Raw genomic sequence first — 23,370 nt, 5'->3', positions numbered from 1 at the left:
TTTGATTAGCTGCCCTTTCCAAATTTATATCTGATTTACTATTTATAGCTGTACTAACACCTCCGAGAAGTACGATGTTTTGTGTATTATGTGAAGCAATTAGTGAGAAGAAGTTTTAGGTTTTCTCCCTTTTAGAGACTAAGCGCAGCTGCTGCATTGATGTTGTAGAAATTACGACATATTTTGCTCATACATTAATGGTGTATTTTAACATTTTTGACGTTTTTGTATAGTCATTTCGATACAAATGTGGTGGGTGGTCTTTTCCAGCTTCATTTGAATGGTACTGATCACTTAATCACCTACGACTGCGCCATCTGATCAATTTCAGTTTGATTTGTCTTCTTCGGTAACTTTATTTCTAAGTTTTTAACCTGTTGGCTTTTGGTATGTGCCCATACAGTCATATCAACATTGAGCAGACGACATGAGAGTGTGCTCCGACAATTCAGAATATTCATTAGGGTCAAGCCGAATCCTGGTCCTAAGTTATATAGGCTTAGACTTATCAAGTGACGCTTTGTAGTCGGTTTTCGTGTCAGTTATGTGGATACGAAGATGAGGACAACACAACACTCATTCCACGAACGAGAAGAAAAATCCCGAACCGGCTGGGAATCAATACCTGGCCCCTTTGGCCAGCAGTCTTCCGCGCTGATCGCGCAGCTACCTAGGCAGGCAACATGTCGTATAGTTAATCTGTTGTGAAGTGCTTTTGTGTCCATCACACTGAAGCCAAGTCTGCAAGGCCGTTAGTAGCCCGAATTTGTGAATCTATCTGGGCACATCAACACTCGATCAAAAATGGTAATCGAATGCTCTTATAGACCGCCTGGGCCAAGAGCTGTAGCGGTAGAGCGTTTCAGAGAGAAATTGCAGAATCTTGTTATTAGCTTTTATGATAGGGGGTGACTTTAACTTGTCAGTAAAGCACTGCGAAAATCATGTTATAAAAATGGTGACAGAAACAGAGATTCGTGTGACATTATTCTGAAAGTTTTGTCCGAAAGCTACTCGGAGTAGTGAGACTACTTGCGAAGCTAACGTCTGAGACCTCCTAGCAACAAACAGACCTGAATTTATGGAATCAGTTAGCGTAGAGGAATATATCAGTAATCATAAGGCTGTTATAGCAACTATGACCACGGGTTTTATAAGGGATGTTAAGACAGTTAGCAAAAAGAAAGGACACAAACTGCGGGGTAACTGAGTAGTCAGCATCAAATATTCAGAGCTGAGGGCGAAGATGTGGAACACAAATGGGAAAAATTCAAAAGCATCGTTCAGTACGACCCAGACAAGTGTGTTCCGACAAGGTCTTAACGGATAGAACGACCCACCGTGGTTTAATAGCCACGTTATAAAACCGCTACGTAAACAAAGAGAGCTTCGTCACTGAACCAGCAGAAGTCAAAACCTAGCTGACAAACAAAAGTTGAACGAAGCGGAAATGAACGTAAGGAGAGCAATGAGAGAAGCGTTGAATGACTTTGAAAGAAAAATTTTGTCAGCCAGTCTGGGTAAAATCCCTAAGTGGTTTTGGTCTCACATAAAATCAGGAATCGGTTCGAAATCATTCACCGTGTGAACATACTAGTACCGAAACGAAAGATAACAGAGAGAAGCGCGACATACTGAATTCGGTCTTCCGAAATGGTTTCATCGCGAAAGATCGTAATACAGCATACGCCGAAATAGCAGATATTGAGATAACTGACAGTAGAATAGGAAAGCAACTACAACCGCTTAGTAATTGTGACGAAGCCGGCCGCTGTGGATGAGCGGTTCTACGCGCTACCTGCTACGGTCGGTGGTTCGAATCCTGCCTTGGGCATGGATGTGCGTGATTCCCTTAGGTTAGTTAGGTTTACGTAGTTCTAAGTCTATGGCACTGATGACTTAAGATGTTAAGTCCCATAGTGCTTAGAGCCATTTGAACCATTTTATAATTGTGACAAAGCAAGCTGGGATAATTTTAATTCCCCTCTTGTTTAGCCATCTGCTTCCTTCTATCTGTTGTTTCACTTTCTACAATTTAACATTAACATACGTGAACATAATCTGTATATTCGTAAAAGAGAAAAGTTGACCCTCAGTTCTGAAGGATTTAACACCAGATCTAGTTTTGTGTTAGTTTTATACATATGCAATTGATTTTCTAGTTTATTTTGACTATTCCTATTTAGTATCGTTTGTTATAGGGCGAAATCAGTAACTCTTTCGTAACGTAAATTCTACTGTTGACATATAAACAAATATAAATTCAGTAATAACTGTAAACATTTGGAAGACGAAACGCTAGTAATCTCAAAGTAGGTATTTAGCTCTAGTCAAAAACATGTTAGCAAATCCAGCCCTTAATTAATTCCAAGGTAATTAACAGTTTTGTCAGAAGTATTGTTTACGTAACTATACTTGTTAATTTCACGATTTAAACATGTAATTTGGCTTAACCCTCCTAGTAGAAGAAACTACTAAAATGAGACGTAATTTTTCGATGTATTCATTTAACTGAGTGAGTTAAATTTTAATTGTAATTTCTGTAAATTTAACTTCGAAGAATATGTAGTTTCAGTACCGATTACTGTGATTATATATAAGGGCTCGAGTTTTGGTCACGAGACACTCAGTCCGCGGTCGAGTTTCAGACGAGTAATCTGTGCTGGATAGAACAACAACAATGCTGCAAATTAACTGTGCAATACGTGTTAAACAATTAGGCCGTGTGTAAAAACAGTGACAGTGTCTGCTCCATACGCACCTGATTATTCTTCAAGACTGTGAACACATAGTTCAATTCAAACAAACACAGTCCGCCGGTAAAGTCATGACAGCCGATTTTTGGGATCGGAAAGGGGTATTGTTGGTCGACTTTATGCCTACTGGGACCACAATCTAAGTTTGACTGCTCGTAGATGTTCAACAAGAAACTATTGTAGCAGTATGTGAAGTTTCGCCTGCCAACTATTAATGAGGCTTATAAAAAGTTAAACAATAGTGCACTGGCCATATAACTATGTATTACTAGGGGGTTGTGAACAATGAAATTAAAGTACTGTAAAACGTAACTGTGCATATGTCAGCTGCATCATTTAAAGTAGTCAGTGATGGAATCCACAACCCATTTTTCAGCCAGTACGTCGACACCGAGGACAATCAACAACAAACGAAATAATTAAAAGCAGGTGGAAACGCCAGATAGTGGAAAGGCTTCCGGACCATAGAAGACACCTGGAAGTTTCTACAGAAAGTACGCGAAGGAACTTCTTCCCCTTCTAGCGGTAGTTTATCATAGGTCGGTGGGAAGCGAAATTTCTGATGATTGGAAAAACGCACAGGTCATTTCCGTTTTCAAGAAGGGTCGTAGGACAGATGCACATAATCCCATATCGTTGACGTCAATCTGTTGCAGAATTATGTAAAATGTTCTATGCTCAAGAATTACAACGTTTTTGGAGAATTAAAATCTCTCATATAAAAATCAACATTTATTCCGCAAACAAAGCTCCCGAAAAACTCAGCGAGCTGAGTTACACCATGAGGTGCATAGTGCGATAGATAACGGTGCTTGACGCCGTGTTTCTCGACTTCAGGAAATAATTTGACATAGTGAAATTACCGAGTATCGAATTATCTACGGCTGGATTCAAGACTTCCTTGCACATAGGACTCTTAACGGAACAAAATCGACAGATGTAATTTCCGGAGTATCCCAACGAAGTGTGATACAACAGATTATGTTTACAGTGTATTTAAATGATTACGTAGTATGCGTCGGAAGATATCGAAGGACGTTCGCAGACGATGCGGTTGTCTTTAAGAAAGTAGCAACGCCAGACCGCAGTATCGATTTGCAGAATGATCTGCAGAGGATTGATAATGGTGCAGGCTCAGGCAGTTGACGCTCAACACCAATACAGGTAACATACTGGGCACACACAAGAAAAATCGACTTCTCTGGAACTATACTATTAATGACAAATCGCTGGAAACAGGGTCTACCATAAAATATCTAGGAATAACTAACCTGAGCCACCTTACGTGAATTGACAACATAAAACAATAGTAGCAAAGGCTGATGCGAGACTGAGATTCGTAGGAAGAATCTTAAGGAAATGTTGCTCATCGACGAAAGAAATGGTTTACAAAGTGATTGTTCGACCGATTCTTGATTATTGTTCATTAATCTGGGACTGTTACCAGGTAGGACTGATAGAAGAGAGAGAGAGAAGATTCAATGAGGAGCAGCGCATTTCGTCACGGGATTGCTTAGTCGGCGCGAGAGCGTTAGAGAGATGTTCAAGAGACTCCAGTGGCAGACGCTACATCTACATCTACATGGTTACTTTGCAATTCACAATTAAGTGCCTGGCAGAGCGTTCATCGAACCATTTTCGTACTACTTCTCTACCATTCCACTCTCGAATGGCGCGTGGGAAAAGGGAACACCTAAATCTTTCCGTTGGAGCTCTAATTTCTCTTATTTTATTATGATGATCATTTCTCCCTACGTAGGTGGGTGTCAACAAAATATTTACTCATTTGGAAGAGAAAGTTGGTGATTGAAATTTCGTAAATAGATCTCGCCGCAAAGGAAACCACATTTGTTTCAGTGACTGCCACCCCAACTCGCGTATCATATCAGTGACACACGCACCCCTATTGCCCGATAACACGAAACGAGCTACCCTTCTTTGCACTTTTTGGATGTCCTCCGTCAATCCTACCTGGTAAGGATCCCATACCGCGTAGCAATATTCCAGCAGAGGACGGACAAGCGTTATGTAGGCTGTCTCTATAGTGGGCTTGCCGCATTTTCTGAGTGTTCTGCCGACAAAGCGCAGTCTTTGTTTTGCCTTCCCCATAATATTATCTATGTGGTCTTTCCAATTTCAATTGCTCGTATTTGTAATTCCCAGATATTTAGTCGAATTGACAGCCCTCAGATTTGTGCGATTTATCGTATACCCAAAATTTATCGGATTTCTTTTAGTACCCATGTGGATGACCTCGCACTTTTCTTTATTTAATGCTAATTGCCACTTTTCGCACCATAAAGAAATTCTCTCTAGATCATTTTGTAATTGGAACTGATCGTCTGATGATTTTACTACACGGTAAATTACAGCGTCTTCTGAAAACAATCTAAGGTGGCTGCTCAGATGATCAAATGGTTCAAATGGCTCTGAGCACTATGGGACTTAACATCTGAGGTCAACAGTCCCCTAGAACTTAGAACTACTTAAACCTAACTAACCTAATGGCATCAAACACATCCATGCCCGAGGCAGGATTAGAACCTGCAACCGTAGCGGTCGCGCGGTTCCAAACTGAAGCGCCTAGAACAGCCCGGCCACAACTGCCGGCCGCTCAGATTATCACCTAGATCATTTATATAAATCAAGAACAACAGAGGCGTTGTGCTTCAAGGAGTGCTTTACTGCTGAAATTACGAGAGAATACTGCCTGGGAAGGGTCGAACAACGTATTACTTCTTCCCACACTCATCTCACCAAATGTTCACGACATGAAAAATCAGGACATACAGTGACTTACTGTCATTCGTCCCACGTGGCACCACCCAGCGGAACAGGGAATGCAGGATCAATTAAAGGTACCAGAAGTACACCGTCAGGAGTGCTGATGTAGATGTAGTCTATTGATGATGAGGTGAGGCTTAGAAATTTATTTCTGTTTGTTTCATGGACAGCAATGATAAACAATTTTGTCGAGTTCATGTAATTGTCTAAGCCGGGCATGGGCAACCTTCGGTGTTCCGTGGGTGCGATTCACGTACTTACTTAAGCAGTGACGGCAGCTCTCCTGGCGCATTAAGTCAAAACTACAGCTTCCGTTACGTTAACGTATATTTGGTGATGCACCGAATCGAATGCCACCTCTTTTCCGACAAGCCACACCAACAAATTATACCTCTAAACATGCGTTTTTGAGAGTACATTTTATGTTCACGTAGATAATAAAAAAAACTTTTACCATCGAAAGGAAAGCGAAAACCTTTGAAATACGGCGATATCGCGCAAATCTAACATGGCGGACACTATAAACTCTCAAATTAGAAATTAAAATTTCAATTTTATGTTTCCGAAACTGCCCTGTTAGCTGTTGTTCAGCAACGTATTTCGTAGAACAGTGCCTTTTCATATTACATCCTCTCACTACATAACAAGCAAACATGTTTATCTTAGTATAAGGTCAAGAAAGAATCCTCCGTCCACTTCTCCTGGAATTGGCGACATTCAGTATGTACTTTCCTTTTCGTAATGCCAGATATTCTGCGGGTAAACTCAATAAAGACATGTGGAAACGCTTGCACAAAGTTAAAACACAGAGCTTCAGACGTGAACCAACGACAGATAAATAGTTTGTTCACCAAGTTATGGCTCCTGCTGCCGCTGCACATTTCGTGAGTACTGGATAACTTTCCTCTCAGTGTCGCCTACAACCAACGCCTGGAATCTATCAATGTGTAGCACAGACGAAGGCAGAAAACAGTAAATAACGTGAGTGTGTTGTCAGCACTAATCTGAAGACGAAAATACTTCTCCCCGCACGCCGAGGTAGTGAGCTGTTTTCCCTCTCTCTGCACGTACACACGGCCCATTACTTCGAGCTCAGAGTTCAAACGTATTTTCCTTTGTTGTTCAATCCAACGGCGGCGAAATGGCATTGCGCATACGTGGGGTAAGTAAAACTTAACGCTGGCCTGAGCCGCAAACGCGAGGCGAGCCCAGGTTAGGCCGAAATCGAAAATGCGTCCCAGGCGGTGTGCTATGCGAGCGCCTCGCTCTCTCCTCCACGAATTTCTTCGGCAGGCCAGATTGAAACCTATAGCGGGCCGCATCCGCCTCGCGAGCTGCCGGTTGCTCACCCGTGGTCTAAGTGATCAAGTCTGATAAGCCAAATTTAGTGATATATTTTACGTGTTTGGACGTGCTTTATAGTGTAGCAATCAACAAGGGTAATAAATAAAAAATTTACAGATGGATATTATCGACTGTAGACAATACATGCTCGATGTTATAGACACCTACTGAATATCGCCCTTATGCATTGTTTGACTTTCGAGCATGTATGCACTGTCTGATTCCACGGGATCGATTCTTTCATTTGACTGGAAACTACTCCTATGTCATATTATCACAGATAAAATTCGTACATTAGGGCAAATAAGACTAAAGCGCCGGCCATGTTGGCCGAGCGGTTCTAGGCGCAACAATCTGGAACCGCGCGACCGCTACGGTCTCAGGTTCGAATCCTGCCTAGGGCATGGGTTTGTGTGATGTCTTCAGGTTAGTTAGGTTTAAGTAGTTCTAAGTTCTATGGGATTGATGACCTCAGAAGTTAAGTCTCATAGTGCTAAGAGCCATTTGAACCATTTGAGACTAAAGCAGTGCGATTATCGGCCTGGATTAGGTGGGTCTAATTTGGAAGTCACCTGACATGAAAAAATTGACTTCTCATAAAAATCAAGGTGAAATATTTGCAGCGTTTGCCGTTAGATGCCTAACAAATATCGACGCTTATCGGAAAAAGATATAATTTGTCATTGACATGAACGTTCCCCACCCACATTCCATTGAATTCTTTTTCTCCTCTGTCTCACTTTCTTGCCTATTCATTACATTTACCAGTTAATTCTGTTCTGTACCAGTACTCAATTGTATATCGCTTTTGACCTGAACATTCTTCCATTTTTGATCTTTGAGTATAAAGAAATAAAAGATTTATTTGTTCATAACTTACTTCTGAGTTTCATTTCACTTGTGTTTTCCTGTAAATATATAGTCCTAAAAGGTCATATATTCTCAGAAAAACAGTCTTTGTGCAATATCAATACCGTGTATTTCAGCTTTTAATATATCTCTGTTCCTCCAGGTGCAGACGTAATATTCCATAAATGCGCTGTCATGTTACACGTAAGTAATTTTTATTTAATCCAAATTGGAACCTTTTGGACACGTTTTGGTTTATGACTTGAAACCTCATCTTAATTTTAGTGCACTCTCATTCTAGCTATTGAATTTCATTTATACTGTCATCTAAGAGATACATTATTAGTTTGTTTACGTGTTGAAATCTTGCTGCAGAAAAATTTTCCAGGATTTTTATATTAAATTTTGCCCATGAAAGTGAAAATAAACATAATTATTGGCACAGATGTGGACAACGGTGCTGCTTATCATTGCATTTAGGGTAAATTGACTGTCATGTGTAAGTGTGTGACAAGAAGCACAAGAGGAACAATGAAGCAATAGCCCGAGCTGGCTGTGATAACACTGGCCGAGAAACACATGTTGCTGGAGAATGAGCATAGTTAACGGGAACGAATTGCAGAGGAGGGTAAACAGGCAGCTTACTTTACTCGAAGGTCTGAAATTGACATTTGCCTGCCCGGCAGGTCTGTCTGAAAAGAGAAGGCGGAGTTCATAGTGTATGGTCCGCAGGAAAAATCCTCAGGTAGCTGTGGCTTCTGAAATGGTGTGCAACAAATATAAAATTATGTTTGATCCATTAATACTACGAAAAATCTAATCATAAGCTTTTCTTTTTATCTAATAGACTAGCTCATTGTAAAATTTGTCTGTTAAATGCAGTAGTACTACAGCATAAATTAAATTTATGATTATTCTCCTTGACCACCAAAGATACGAGACACAAGTCATACACAGGAAAGCGCCGAGCTGCCTGCATCTCAGCCAGCGCTACGTTAAGACTAGCGTCTACAGAGTAAGACAGACCGTATGCCTGTTGAGGTGGGTGGTAACGTGCTTGGCTTCCATGCGCTGGGCCCGACTTCGATTCCCGGCCGGGTTGGAGATTTTTCTCCGCTCGGGGACTGGGTGATGTGTTATCCTCATCATCATTTCATCATCGGCTGCAAGTCACCCAATATGGCGTAGACTGAAATAAGACTTGGCGGACGAACGCAACTGGGACATCCCGGCCAACAATGCCTCACGATCATTTCATTTTTTACGGCAAGGCCTTTTTTATACTTTAGCCACATGTCACTCAAATAGTTCCGAAGTGGACATCTTCCGGTCAACGCCAATTAAGAGGACGTGCAACTCCATTCTGTCAATGTCAGTGACAGCATCAGTTAGTAGCGCTCATTAACAGCAGTGTCCCAAGGCTACATCCGCTGCTGTCGCAGAGATGGCACGTAATTATTGTTATGTTGATTCAGGACTAAATCTGATTTAAAGCTGGATCAGTTTGGTGAGCCGGCCGCGGTGGTCTAGCGGTTCTAGGCGCGCAGTCCGGAACCGCGCGACTGCTACGGTCGCAGGTTCGAATCCTGCCTCGGGCTTGGATGTGTGTGATGTCTTAGGTTAGTTAGGTTTAAGTAGTTCTAAGTTCTAGGGGACTGATGACCACAGATGTTAAGTCCCATAGTGCTAAAAGCCAGTCAGTTCGGTGAAGTCCACATATCAGTTTCGTACTAAGGTTACATAGTTAATATTTATTGTAATAAATTATAGTAAATTTATGCTAATCTGTATTGCTATATGCCAGGACGAATCAAAAAGTAAGTTACACTAGCTCGCCGCGTGTCGTGACTGTGCCCAATATGAAGTATGCAATCGTAACTAATGACATGTCCGACTGGACAGGTAGTGCGGTATCTCGTCGTGTTGTGCGTGCAGAGCAGGCTCCGCTCAATGGCGCCTCAACTTGACGTTCACTCCAAATTGGAGGTGGGTGCAACAATCATATTTCCATGGGCTAAACGACTCTATTGCACGGACATTCATTGTGAAATTACTGCTAAATACTGTGAGCGTGCATGTATTGTAAAGTGGTGTAAGCAGTTTGACGCCGGACGCACGGATCTCACTGACAAATATCGCGAAGGCAGGTCCGCTGCGTCCTGTAGCGTTGCAAATGTTGACAGTGTGCATGTGATCATTAGAGGGGATCGGCGCATAACACTGCAGGGAACTGCCAGCATGCTCAACATTTTGTATGGCAGTGTTCACCTGCAGCTTCGACATCGTAAACTGTGTGCCATATGCAGTCCCCCGCTGCTTACCGATGATCACAAGGGACGATGTTTCCAATCGTCACTGGAATTTTTGGAACGGTATTCTGTGGAGGGAAGCGAGCTTCGGCGGAGAATCATCACAGGTGATGAAACGTGGCTCCACCACTTCACCCCCGAAACAAAAAGAACGTCGACGGAATGGGTGCACACAACACCACCATAACGAAACAAGACCAAGGTTCAACTTTCAGCAGGAAAGGTGATGACGACAGTGTTCTTTGGCATGAAGGGTGTGGTGCACGTGTAATGCCGAAAGACACGACAATAAACTCTGCTTCGCATTGTCAAACGTTTCACCGGTTGAGTAAGACAATTAAAGACAAACTGCTGCGAAACTTGAGCGCCAGTGTGATTTTGTTGCACGACAACGCAACATCGCACTCGGCGTGCCACACGTCAGAACTGCTGCAGTGATTCAAGTGGGAGGTATGGCAAAATACTCCATAAAGTCCGACCTAGCGCCATGCGGTTATCATGTGTTCGGCCAGATGAAACAATATCGATGGACGACGGTTCTCAAACGATGAAGAGGTAAAAGCAGCTGTACGCAGGTGGTTACACAGCGCTGGAGGTGATTTCTGCTCATCCAAAAGTGGTTTACCCGTTTCGAGAAATGTTTACAGCCTCTTGGAGACTATGTCAAAAAGTGAACTTATTGTGTGTTGTCATATCCGCGTTTCGTACTTCTGTGTGATTTAATAAATGTCCAGAACCTGGAAGTGTAAATTACTTCTTGATTCATTCTAGTATATTTGTTCAGCTGTCACCCAGCCCTATTTGTCCCTGTGACTAGATTGTATAGTTGCTGCTTGCTAGGGGGCTACTTCATAACAGAAATTAGCTTCAGTGGCAGTGGGTTCTCTTCGTGTCAACTATTTATGCTTGACAGCAATCGTATTTGGTGAATACAACATAAAAATTTGACGATGAGGTAAAAAGAGTGATACAAAAGCCTGTTGAGACGGTGAAAAAAGCAAATCCTCGCTAATGAGAAAAAAGCGAAAGCGAAATTTTTATGAGAAGACAATAGACTGACTACAATTACTAAAGCGAGATATTTTGTATTTGCTGTTTTGGCCACTAAATCGATTTCCTTTTTCAGGAAGACACCTCTGAATTTTGGGTTATTTTCAGACTTTTCTTTATTCAGAAATAACTCAACCAGACATATTGTAACCCTTATTGGCACTGCTACAACAGCTTCCCAAATTACAAGAACTTCTGATAGCTTAGCTGTAGAAATTAGAAGAAGAGAGAACAAATGTTCAAGGAACTTTCAAAATGCCATCACCGCTATTTCCGGTCTACAGCAAGAACTCCTTGTCAAACGGTGTCTCACGATTGGAACAACAGTTTATCACTCACAAATTCCCAGGGGATGTTGAGCGCAAAACTTTTCTTACTGCTAACGTGGGTGCGGAAATCTTTAAACTGATTCGACATCTGTTTCGTGAGGCGGATCATTTGAAACTACACAGAAATTAAAGCTAATCTAAAGTCTTATTTTGAAACTTAAGTGCTCATAGAACAAGGCATAAATTTTTCCAGAAAACACAATTACAGGAGCTCATTAGAGACTTCAAATTTCTGCGCAGACATCTACATCTACATCTACATCTACATCCATACTCCGCAAGCCACCTGGTGGTGTGTACGGAGGGTACTTTGAGTACCTCTATTGGTTCACCCTTCTATTCCAGTCTCGTATTGATCGTGGAAAGAAAGATTGTCGGTATGCCTCTGTGTGGGCTCTAATCTCTCTGACTTTATCCTCATGGTCTCTTCGCGAGATATACGTAGGAGAGAGCAATATACTGCTTGACTCCTCGGTGAAGGTATATTCTCGAAACTTCAACAAAAGCCCGTACCGGGCTACTGAGCGTCTCTCCTGCAAAGTCTTCCACTGGAATTTATCTATCATCTCCGTAACGCTTTCGCGATTTCCAAATGATCCTGTAACGAAGCACGCTGCTCTCCGTTGGATCTTCTCTATCTCCTCTATCAAACCTATCTGGTACGGATCCCACACTGGTGAGTAATATTCAAGCAGTGGGCGAACAAGTGTACTGTAACCTACCTCCTATGGTTTCGGATTGCATTTCCTTACGACTCTTCCAATGAATCTGAGTCTGGCATCTGCTTTACCGATGATCAACTTTATATGATCATTCCATTTTAAATCACTCCTAATGCCTACTCCCAGATAATTTATGGAATTAACTGCTTCCAGTTGCTGCAAGAAGGGGGCAAGGTCCTTCGCGTACTCTGTGTAAAATCGAACTGGAATCCCATCAGGTCCAGTGGCCTTTCCTCTTTTGAGCGATTTTATTTGTTTCTCTATCCCTCTATCGTCTATTTCGATATCTACCATTTTGTCATCTGTGCGAAAATCTAGAGAGGGAACTACAGTGATCGGCCGGAGTGGCCATGTGGTTCTAGGCGCTACAGTCTGGAGCCGAGTGAGCGCTCCGGTCGCAGGTTCGAATCCTGCCTCGGGTGTGGATATGTGTGATGTCCTTAAGTTAGTTAGGTTTAATTAGTTCTAAGTTATAGGCGACTGATGACCTCAGAAGTTAAGTCGCATAGTGCTCAGAGCCATTTGAACCATTTTTGAACTGAAGTGCAGTCTTCCTCTGTGAAACAGCTTTGGAAAAAGACATTTAGTATTTCGGCCTTTAGTCTGTCATCCTCTGTTTCAGTACCATTTTGGTCACAGAGTGTCTGGACATTTTGTTTTGATCTACCTACCGCTTCGACATAAGATCAAAATTTCTTAGGATTTTCTGCCAAGTCAGTACATAGAACTTTACTTTCGAATCCATTGAACGCCTTTCGCATAGCCCTCCAGACATTACATTTCTCTTCACGTAATTTTTGTTTGTCTGCAGGGCTTTGGCTATGTTTATCTTTGCTGTGAAGTCCCCTTTACTTCCGCAACAGATTCCTAACTCGTTGTTGTACCACGGGGGCTCTTTTCCATCTCTTATGATCTTGCTTGGCACATACTCATCTAATGCATATTGTACGATGGTTTTGAACTTTGTCCAGTGATCCTCAACACTATCTGTACTTGAGACAAAACTTTTGTGTTGAGCCGTCAAGTACTCTGAAATCTGCTTTTTGTCACTTTTGCTAAACAGAATGTGAAATGTGAAAAGATAGATCCTACAGTGACTCTCTGGGTTATGAGATACTCATTACGCTCTCGCTCGATAAAGAGTTAAAGAAACACCTTCTATGTCTGAGTAATCCATCATTGAAGGAATGTATGCCTTTTAACTTGTTGCTGAAACAGATGATGCACTCCAGTTTGAAGTGCGGTCATGATGGATCAACAACAGTCCACACAGACAGGTAATGAGAGTGTGGCCATGTGAGGCAGCAATCATTCTTAAACATATTCAGTAGAAGTTTAATTACGCTTAATGGTACGCTGTAATATTAGTCACAAGAGCAAAGACCTTTTTCTCGGAGATGCACAATGCACATACTGCAAAAAGATTCGTCATACATCCGAAGTTTACAGCACGAAACAACCTAGGCAATTTAATAAGGCATGAAAGCACACGAAAGTAATTTATAATTATAATACTGGTAATAAAAATTATGTTCAAGATGAGCATTATAAAATATCACAGGCAAAAAGTACAGTGAATGCTTCATTCCCAGCTGATGGCAAGGCTTTATCTGTGACTCTCTGGGTACATAAAGTACCACTGGAGTTTCAAATTGACATCAGCTCTTCCATTTCCCTAATTAATTTGCAGCTATACAAAAAATTGGGATCTCAAAAATTAACTCAATTGCAAAGTTTGTTATTTAGACACAGCGACCAACAAATAACGATCGCAGGCCAGTACATAGCGGATATTTCATACGAACAATTAACAAAACAGGGCAGAATTATAGAAGTTAATTCGCACAACGCAATAAATTTACTGGGTCATGATTTATCGTATAAAATGGGCTTCGCAGTCCACGAAGGGATGAATAACTTTCACACTTACTTTTCTAACGACGACTTGTAGCAACTGTTGCAAAAGCGAATACTATTTCTTCTGAAGTAATACTAGCATTAAAAACTACAGAACACACATCACACTGTGCCGAAATTCTGTAGATTACGCAATCTTCCATTTGCATTAAAGAAAAATGTAAATCAGGTTCTGGGTCGCCTTGAACAGAGTGACTTTATAAAAACGGTTACATGGTAAACTCCAGCAGTCCTGTTACAAAAATCTAACAGATGAATGGGGATTTTTAATGATTTTAATGTGACATTCAATGCACAGTCAATAACTGATCCATATCCTGTTCGGAAACCGAAAGGATTAATGTCTAAATTGCCTGGCGTCGTATTTTTTGCAAAAGTAGGTTTGAAGGAGGCCTAATTACAGATAACTTAGGATGAGGCAACACAGAGATTCTAGTTCATAAATACACAGTTTGGTCTTCATAAATATTAGATATTGATACCTGGGTTTGTTGGTGCACAAAGTTTGCTCCAGGAATTTGTAGAAAGAGCTATTTCGTGATTTGGATTGTGTACTTAAGATTTTACAAGCAACCAGTTTAAAATGTAACAAAGAATAGTGCATATTCTTTAGCTGAAAAGTTCAATAATTTAGGACATTCTGCCACGAGAAGGTATCAGAACAACTCTGCAAAAAGTAGAAGCAACGAAAAAACATCTGGCTCCCAAAGATATCAAGCAGTTACATGCTGTTCTAGGTGAAATCAATTACTGTATAAAATTTAGATATTACTATACAAAACTGAGATCACGATGCCATCAATGGGCTAACTGTACCGATGATTCGGTTCGACTTCTCTGTAGATATTGACAATAGGCTCATTCCATTCGTTATTAAGTGTAGCCTGTATTGTCAATCATCCGCCGTCTTAGTGGTAAGTTGTTTCTTGAAGACACAAAGAAACAGCGATAGAGAGTAAGATTTGCACTACGTTCTGAAATTTATTATATTAATGACTGAAACGTCATAGTGATGTGATAACAGAGCTTGAATTTCGGTAGCCATCATTGGAATGAAGGAGCAAATCATACCAGCCTATCATATTCACAATATAAACTTACGAGATTTGCTCGGAGACTAGGTATTGTTAAACAGTGTCCTGTGAGTTGCCTTGAATGAGCCACTTGTTGAATCTTAGGCCTAACTACGCTACTACAAACGTAATTTAAGTAATGGTGCTCATTATATGTTTTCAAATATTTAGTAGGTTTTTCTGTTAATCAGTTTCTTTGTTTTTTTTTACCTTCCAAGACGACATTTGTACTTTTAGTACTTTTAGCCTCCTTAGTTTCGAATACAAGCTGTTCGGTTTCAGACTCAGATTTTTTAAAAAAATAAAAAAACTCTTACGATTAAAAAATATGAACCGACTGACACTCATTTAGATCTGTATAGTATTTAACAATTATTCCACTATAGGCCATACATGGAAACAGCCTGGCGCACTGAAGGAAGCCTGTCGCCTTGATTGGGCCTCTGACATATGTTTTTATTTCTCAGTTATTTCATTAACAGTGAAACTTTATGAGTTCTGTGTCTACTGTAGTGAAATACAAAAATAATGTTAACATGACACTTAAAATAGAATACTTCTTATAATATCTGAAGATTTTGTACACACTTTCTTTGGGTAGCCCATCGATAACAACCTTCCACTAATGTAATGTGCAGCATCCGTAAATAAACCATTTTATAAACTCCTGTGTAAAGGAACGAAATGGGACAGCAACGATGACTGCAAATATGCATTTGAAAACTTAAAACAAAGTGTAGTGGACGCCAAATACCTCTCCGCATATGATCCAATTAAAATGTTGACTACTGCAGGAGATGGTTCGGAATACGGGATTGTGACATTGTCATATAGACGACAGGGCTTAGATAGTTCGATCGCGTTCGAGTAAATATACAGACAATTGTTCAAACGAACTAGTCAGGCTGAAAAAAACGTTCTCGCTATTATCTTTGTTGTCAAAATATTCCATGGATACATTTATAGTAAGAGGCTGTTTCTATTTGCGGATACAGGACGTTGGTAGCTGTATTTGGACCCGTTAATAATGTTCCTTCCAGAAAGGCTGAATGCTTTCAGCGATGGCGATTTTTATCCAGTTAAGATTATTACATAGTTTTCAGGTCCACATCATAATATGCAAACGCAGATTTGCTATCACGACTGCCAACAAGACAGCACAAAAATTTCTATTTTTCTGCTGACGTATATTTGGCTTTGGATTTCATTAATCAAGAAACTGTTAGAAATTTTCCATTAATTCTCATTTTGATGGCAAAACCAGTGCCAGAGAATCCATTTTTATGAAAATGAAATAATACATTCAATCAGAGTGCCCTTTACATAAAAGTTAATCAGTGAGACAGAAATTAAATCATACTGGCACATGAGACATGCTCTCTGTGTCAATGAAGGTACAGTCATAATGAGGGCAAATACGAGTAGTGTTGCCAGAAGTGCTAAATAAGAAAGTGCTTGAGGTGCTACGTCAATGAAACCGGGGACTTGTACCACAAAACTCACTGACAGAGAGCGTTGCTCCAGGAAAAGATAAAAACTTGAAATGATGCCACTTCTCTCGGAGGCCAAATTCCTCTTTATGCCAGAAGTACCAGTCAGTTCTTCTGCCACAAAATTTTCCGTGGCCGTATTCATCAGAATCCAGGTCACGTTTATACATAGACACTGCTGGACCATTTTCGGAAAGTTGAATTTTATTGTACGTTAACCGGGGGATTAGAAACGACGGAGAGGTTCCGTCGCCGCCGCAGCCGCAGTGGTCCACAACCCCACGACGACTACCGCAGTCCACTTCACCCCTCCGCCGCCAGACACTGAACCACTCTTTCAGGGTTGTTGTGCGGTTCGGCCCCCGGTGGAACCCCCCACCCCCAGAGAAAGTCTCACACCTGACAAGTGTAACCACTATGTTTGCGTGGTAGAGTACTGGTGGTGTACGCGTACGTGGAGAACTTGTTTGCGCAGAAATGGCCGACATAGTGTAGTTGAAGCGGAATAAGGGGAACCAGCCCGCATTCGCTGAGGCAGACGGAAAACCGCCTAAAAACCACTCACAGACTGGCCGGCTCACCGGACCTCGACCCAAGTCCGCCGGGCGGATTAGTGCCGGGACCAGGCGCTCCTTCTCAATCCGGAAAGCCGTGCGCTAGACTGCACGGCTAACCGGGCGGGCTTTCGGAAAGTAACTGGCTAATTGTCAGAGATAAAGTTTTTAAATTTCAGCGTGTGACATTACACCATCTGCAACTTCTATGAAAACAGCCATACCTTGGTATAAAAAATTCTTAATCAAAGGGTTGCTGACGTCAATAGTTGCGGACAACGAGACACAATTCTCATAGTGGAAGTTACCATTTTTCTATAAAAGGAATGGCATTGTGCATATATAAAATGTACTATTTCACCGTGAAGAAACGCACTAACTGAAAGATTTGTAAGGACATTTAAATTTCATACGACGAAGCTAACGCCACAGTACAGTGAGGATTACTAATATTCTTTCCGAGTACAGAGCCACTCCTCAGGATGCAATGTCTCCAGTACAACTACGTACATTCGTGCATCCACAGGACTGGCAAACACAATAGTTCAGGTTAAAGGTTCTCACAGTCGGTGGTCAAGTTCTCATTACAATGTACAAAAACTGTGGAGGACAGGCAACGAAGTACAACAGCTCAGAAAAATTATTTACAGAATCCAAGCTAATAAAGGTGTGACAACGAGACCAAAAAGAAAATGCAACTGCACTGCACGAATGTACTTATAGACGGGATTTCTTGGCTATTTCCTGTTACAGGCTCTCACGACTATGATTCAACGAGCTGCGGATAAGTGCCAGGGAGAAAAACATGAATGCACCCACCATATTTCGAACGTCGACAAGCACTGGGAAGCATGAAGTAATGAAGCATGTTTAATCAACTTACTCCCCCCAAATGGGGGGATTGTCTGTCGTCCATAGATCACTACCGTAAATCGCACATAACAAAGCCCTGAACTATCTGCATCTCGAGCAGCACTGAGTTAAGGCTAGATCCAGAGAGGACGCCATATGGCAAGGCCTATATTACGTTTCCACGATGTCCCTCACATTGTTACTAAGCGCACATCCTTCCGCCAAACGCTGATATAAGCGGACGCATGGTCCCACTCAGTCAGTCTCAACGACAGTATCAGTACCTCGAGACAGTATCAGGAACGTGTCTACAGTTGCCTCCAAGAAGACCCAAAATGGACTCTCTAAAAGTGATCGTAATTCTCGTTCTCTTTATTCACGAATAAATCAGAGTTAAAGCTACAATAGTGCAAGTCAACATTAAACTATTGCCACACACAGCAACATACTGAAGTTAATTAGTGTACTAATTCTTTTAATAACTAACTATAAGTTGTTGCTAAAGTGTTGTCATATAATTCTTTGGCTTTTGGCCAACCATATTTGGCCCTATGGCTAGGCTGTGCTACTTCTGCGTACAAGCAAGTCACCTAATAGCAGCAACTATTTTCTGTGGTAAGGGGTTCTCTTTCTGCCACCTACTTATGTCTTACACGAAATTGGTGAGAACAGTAATCTTACTTGACACTAATTATTAACAGAGATTGTTCACTACACTAAATGCATACTCCCACAGCAAATTTTTGCCTACATCTGACTTAAATACAATTTTTTTCTGTCTTTGTTGCACATAATTAGCATTTGAATTCGGAAGGTTAAAATGGTTCAAATGGCTCTGAGCACTGTGGTACTCAACTTCTGAGGTCATCAGTCCTCTAGAACTTAGAACTACTTAAACCTAACTAAACTAAGGACATCACACACATCCATGCCCGATGCAGGATTCGAACCTGCGGCCATAGCGGTCGCGCTGTTTCAGACTGTAGCGCCTAGAACCGCTTGGCCACACCGGCCGGCTCACTGTTTTGGGATCATTACTCCTCTTAGCTATAAGATACATTTCCCTTTTCTGTTTACAAGATATTTTTATCCCTTTAGTAAGCCAAGGCGTTTTACATGGTTTCTTACAATTATATTTCACTGTTTTCTTAGGGAAATTGTTTCCAAATATACTCACAAAGGTATCAACTGTCTTATCGATACCATTTATATGAATTCTGATCAGGTCCAATCCTCTTATTTGACGCTGACGACTACATGTTCCACGTGAAATTTATGGATCCCCTTCACGTTGAAAGATTACTGTCACGACATGGTTCTCAAGTCCCGTTCAAGCATCACGATAATTCCTTTAGTATGGTGTTAAACGCAGGTGCTGAAATTGACTATACCAGTGTTCGAGGGTTGAGCCTCTCCCCGGAGATAGATGACAACTTTGTAAAGGACGTATTGAGTCCTTATGGTAACGTGAAAAAGTCCATCGCGAACGTTGGTCTACACATCACAATGTCTTAGTGGAGTTCGTTCCGTGGAAATGTGTTAGAAGCGCAATAGTCCATCACATTTACAAGCGTGTGACTACCTCGTTCGTGTCGTGTCAGGAGGGAACCTGCTTCTTATGTAATTAAAATGGACAGGTTCTGTCTAATTACCCACGGTGGGTGTTTGAATTAAAGCCGACACTAGTGCAGCGTCTCAGCTTAGCGGTTGCTGACCTTTTTCCTTCCACTCCCGAAGTCGGACTTACTTCTGCTGCGGATCATAATGACCGAAAAGACAGTTCTGGTAATCGTGTAAATAAATTCCCGCCTTTGACTCCGCGACAGGCTCAGAATCCTATTGTCCACAGGACAGAACCTGCAAAAGTAAGAAACAAGAGACGTCGCACTCACGATAGTGAGGGTGACGATTGGACTATGCCATTTTCTGCCCCAACCTCCTCCGCATCGATTTTGTCCACTGCTCTTCTTTATGATACGATACCTCCCGGCCGGCCGGTGTGGCCGAGCGGTTCTAGGCGCTTCAGTCAGGAACCGCGCGACCGCTGCGGTCGCAGGTTCGAATCCTGCCTCGGGCATGGATGTGTGTGACGTCCTTAGGTTAGTTAGGTTTAAGTAGTTCTAAGTTCTAGGGGACTGATGACCTCAGATGTTAAGTCCCATAGTGCTCAGAGCCATTTGAACCATTTTTTTGATACCTCCCGTCCGTGGTATGGGAGTGACAAAGAAGTCATCTTCAGCACCCCTCCGGCTCGCGAAGTGGTTCCTTCCGAGCTGGCCCTTTGTCTTTGTGCCTCCCGTTACAGTCTGAGACGTGGCAATGTCCTCCTGCTCCGTCTTCAGCCACCGATGGTTTCCTGAATTTGCTGCCTACAGTAACTCCAGATGAGAACAAAATCAACGACAAAATATCACCTATAGCATTGGTGGTTCCACAGAATGCTTCCACCATAGTGACTGGACCTGCATTACATGTCTCTTGCTCTGAGGGGTAGTAAGCTGTGCCTATGACCCCTCCCACACCTCCATCTCAGAGGCCGCCAAGACACGCAGACGACACAGACAGCGTATACAACCTGACCGTGCGATGGCAAGTAAGAAATCAAAGAAAAAAGATTCCATTGACGGGGCTTCACGTCCGCCGATCTCTGACTCACCTGTGGACTCTCCAATGGACCACGACGCTCTACTGTCTACGTAATTCTGCTCAGTATGTTCCGTACATACCAGTATAGCCGTGGTCAATAATCCAAGCCTACACGTTCCTTTCCTTAAACACTAATCGCATGGAATCGGAATTCCGGGTCTCCTTCCTGGTTTTCGTATGATCTTTAATGTAGCACCCGAATTTTCTAAGGGGACCGCCTTATTCATCCGCGAAGGCATTCCTATTGGTAAGGTGGAAATGTAGGATTTTAGAAGAGATATAGGTTGTCAACTTTTTGATTTTACGTTAGTTCTTTTATATGCCCCGTCTGGCACTGGTCGCACAATGGATAGTCCGCATTTTTATTCAGAGAAAAGTTTTTATCTGTTGCGTTAAGGTCTTCCGGGTATTCTCTTGGGTTGTGATTTTAACTGTGTGTTGCGTCCCTCAGATCAACCTCCAAATTTTAATTTCTGTTGTGAATTACATGAACTGGTCCGCTCCTTACGTGTGAAAGACGTCTGGATATATAAATTTACCCACTTTACTACTGTACTCCGACTTCTAGTATTAGATTAGATAGGTTTTACATATCAGACTGCCTGCACGTTAGTAGTCTTATTGTTGAAGTCATCCCTGCTTCCTTTACGGATCACTGCCCTATGGCTGTAACCCTCAGTCTTCTACGGCAACCGGTCAAACTTTTTCGCATTACGTGGATGTTAAACATCGCTAACCTAGCTGCCCCTCTCTCAGTGACGTGATGCGTGCCGTGTGGGAGCGTACTATCCGGTCCACGGGAAGTACTCTTCAATCCGTGGCTGGTGGACACAAATGGCAAAACCGAGACTCAGACAAGCTTTGATACTTTTTTGTGCTGCCAGAGCGCGGGACTTTCGGAGAACTTATTAATTTTACTATTCCATCTTGCGTGAACTTTATGATGCTGCGGACCATGCTCCTCTGCGAATTGTGGAAGTAAAGGCGAAATTGTTGACCTAGAAGAGGATACAAATGGAAGGTTTGAAACTGCGATCCAAGCCAGGTTTCTTCGTGATTGAAGAACTGACGCCGAGCTCGTATTCATTCTCTCACGACAAATGATGGATGTATCGTAATGGCGGAAGCTAAAGTAGTGCGCGTCTTACACCAATACTATGTCGACGTCTACGACGTCGATCTGTTAGGCCTGAAGAAGTTTATAAACTTATTGTGGGTTCATCTTCTCAAATGTCCCCTGATCTGGATAGACTCCCCAAGGAATTTTATGTGCGTTTTTGGCTTCTTTTGGGTGCTACCTTTACGTCCCGTTTGAATGAAGTGTTGGAGGGGAGAGTAGTGTTGACCTCATTGGAAGTGGGGTAAAACGTTTTCATTGGACTAAATCAACAGTCGACGTCGCAATAATATTTGTTTATTTTGACCGGTTTCGGTTTACGTTAAAGCCATCCTCAAATTTTTTGGGCCCCCCTATAGCTGGTGCTGGCGGATCCTCGGTTTTTCAAGTGATACCACGATTGTACACAGTCTTCGATCATGGTATCACGTGAAAAACCGGAAAGCCGCAAGCACCAGCCATAGGGGCGCAAAAATCTGAGTATGCCCGTACTATAAGCCGACACCGGTCATAATAAACAAATGATATTGCGATCTCGACTATTTATTTATCCTTAGTATAGCACCGGATCACTGCACTCCGCTGACAATGTTATCTAAATTTATGGAAATTGTTTAATCCCGAAACGCTCAAGACCGAGTGTCCCTGATCGCCCAAGTCTTTCGTTAAACTTTGATTATAAGACTATGGGCAGTTAATAGTAGGATGTCGGCTTTGATGGAGACGATTATTTCAAAACATCAATGCCGTGCACCTGGTGGTACCGTTCTTGCTGCTATAGTCGAATGTCGTGATGGGGTATCAGTCACTGCAGCAACGACCGTCGCTTGTGCACTTGCTTTTCTAGACTGCGATAAGGCCTCTGACAGGGTTAATCATGACTCTTTTCTTCGAATTATGGATATTGTTGGCTCTATGGTTGACACAAAGAGAGTGCTCTCAAATCTACACTACTGGCCATTAAAATTGCTACACCAAGAAGAAATGCAGATGATAAACGAGTATTCATTGGACACATATATTATACTAGAACTGACATGTGATTACATTTTCACGAAATTTGAGTGCATAGATGCTGAGAAATCAGTACCCAGAACAACCACCTCTGGCCGTAATAATGGCCTTGATACGCCTGGACATTGAGTCAAACAGAGCTTGGATGGCGTGTACAGTTACAGCTGCCCATGCATCTTTAACACGATACCACAGTTTATCAAGAATAGTGACTGGCGTATTGTGACGAGCCAGTTGTCCGACCCCGGTAGCTGAGTGGTCAGCTCGACAGACTGTCAATCCAAAGGGCCCGTGTTCGATTCCCGGCTGCGTTGGAGATTTTTCTCCGCTCAGGGACTGGGTGTTGTGTTGTCCGTATCATCATCCTTTCATCCCCATCGACGCGCAAGTCGCCGACGTGGCGTCAAATCGAAAGACTTGCACCAGGCGAACTGTCTACCCGACAGGAGGCCCTCGTCACACGACATTTCATTTTCACGAGCCAGTTGCTCGGCCACCATTGACCAGACATTTTAAATTGGTGAGAGATCTGGAGGATGCGCTGGCCAGGGCAGCAGTCGAACA

Source organism: Schistocerca americana, chromosome X (assembly GCF_021461395.2).
Source record: "Schistocerca americana isolate TAMUIC-IGC-003095 chromosome X, iqSchAmer2.1, whole genome shotgun sequence".
NCBI lineage: Eukaryota > Metazoa > Arthropoda > Insecta > Orthoptera > Acrididae > Schistocerca > Schistocerca americana.
The sequence above is the reverse complement of the archived record's forward strand: the minus strand, read 5'-3'. Positions refer to the sequence as shown.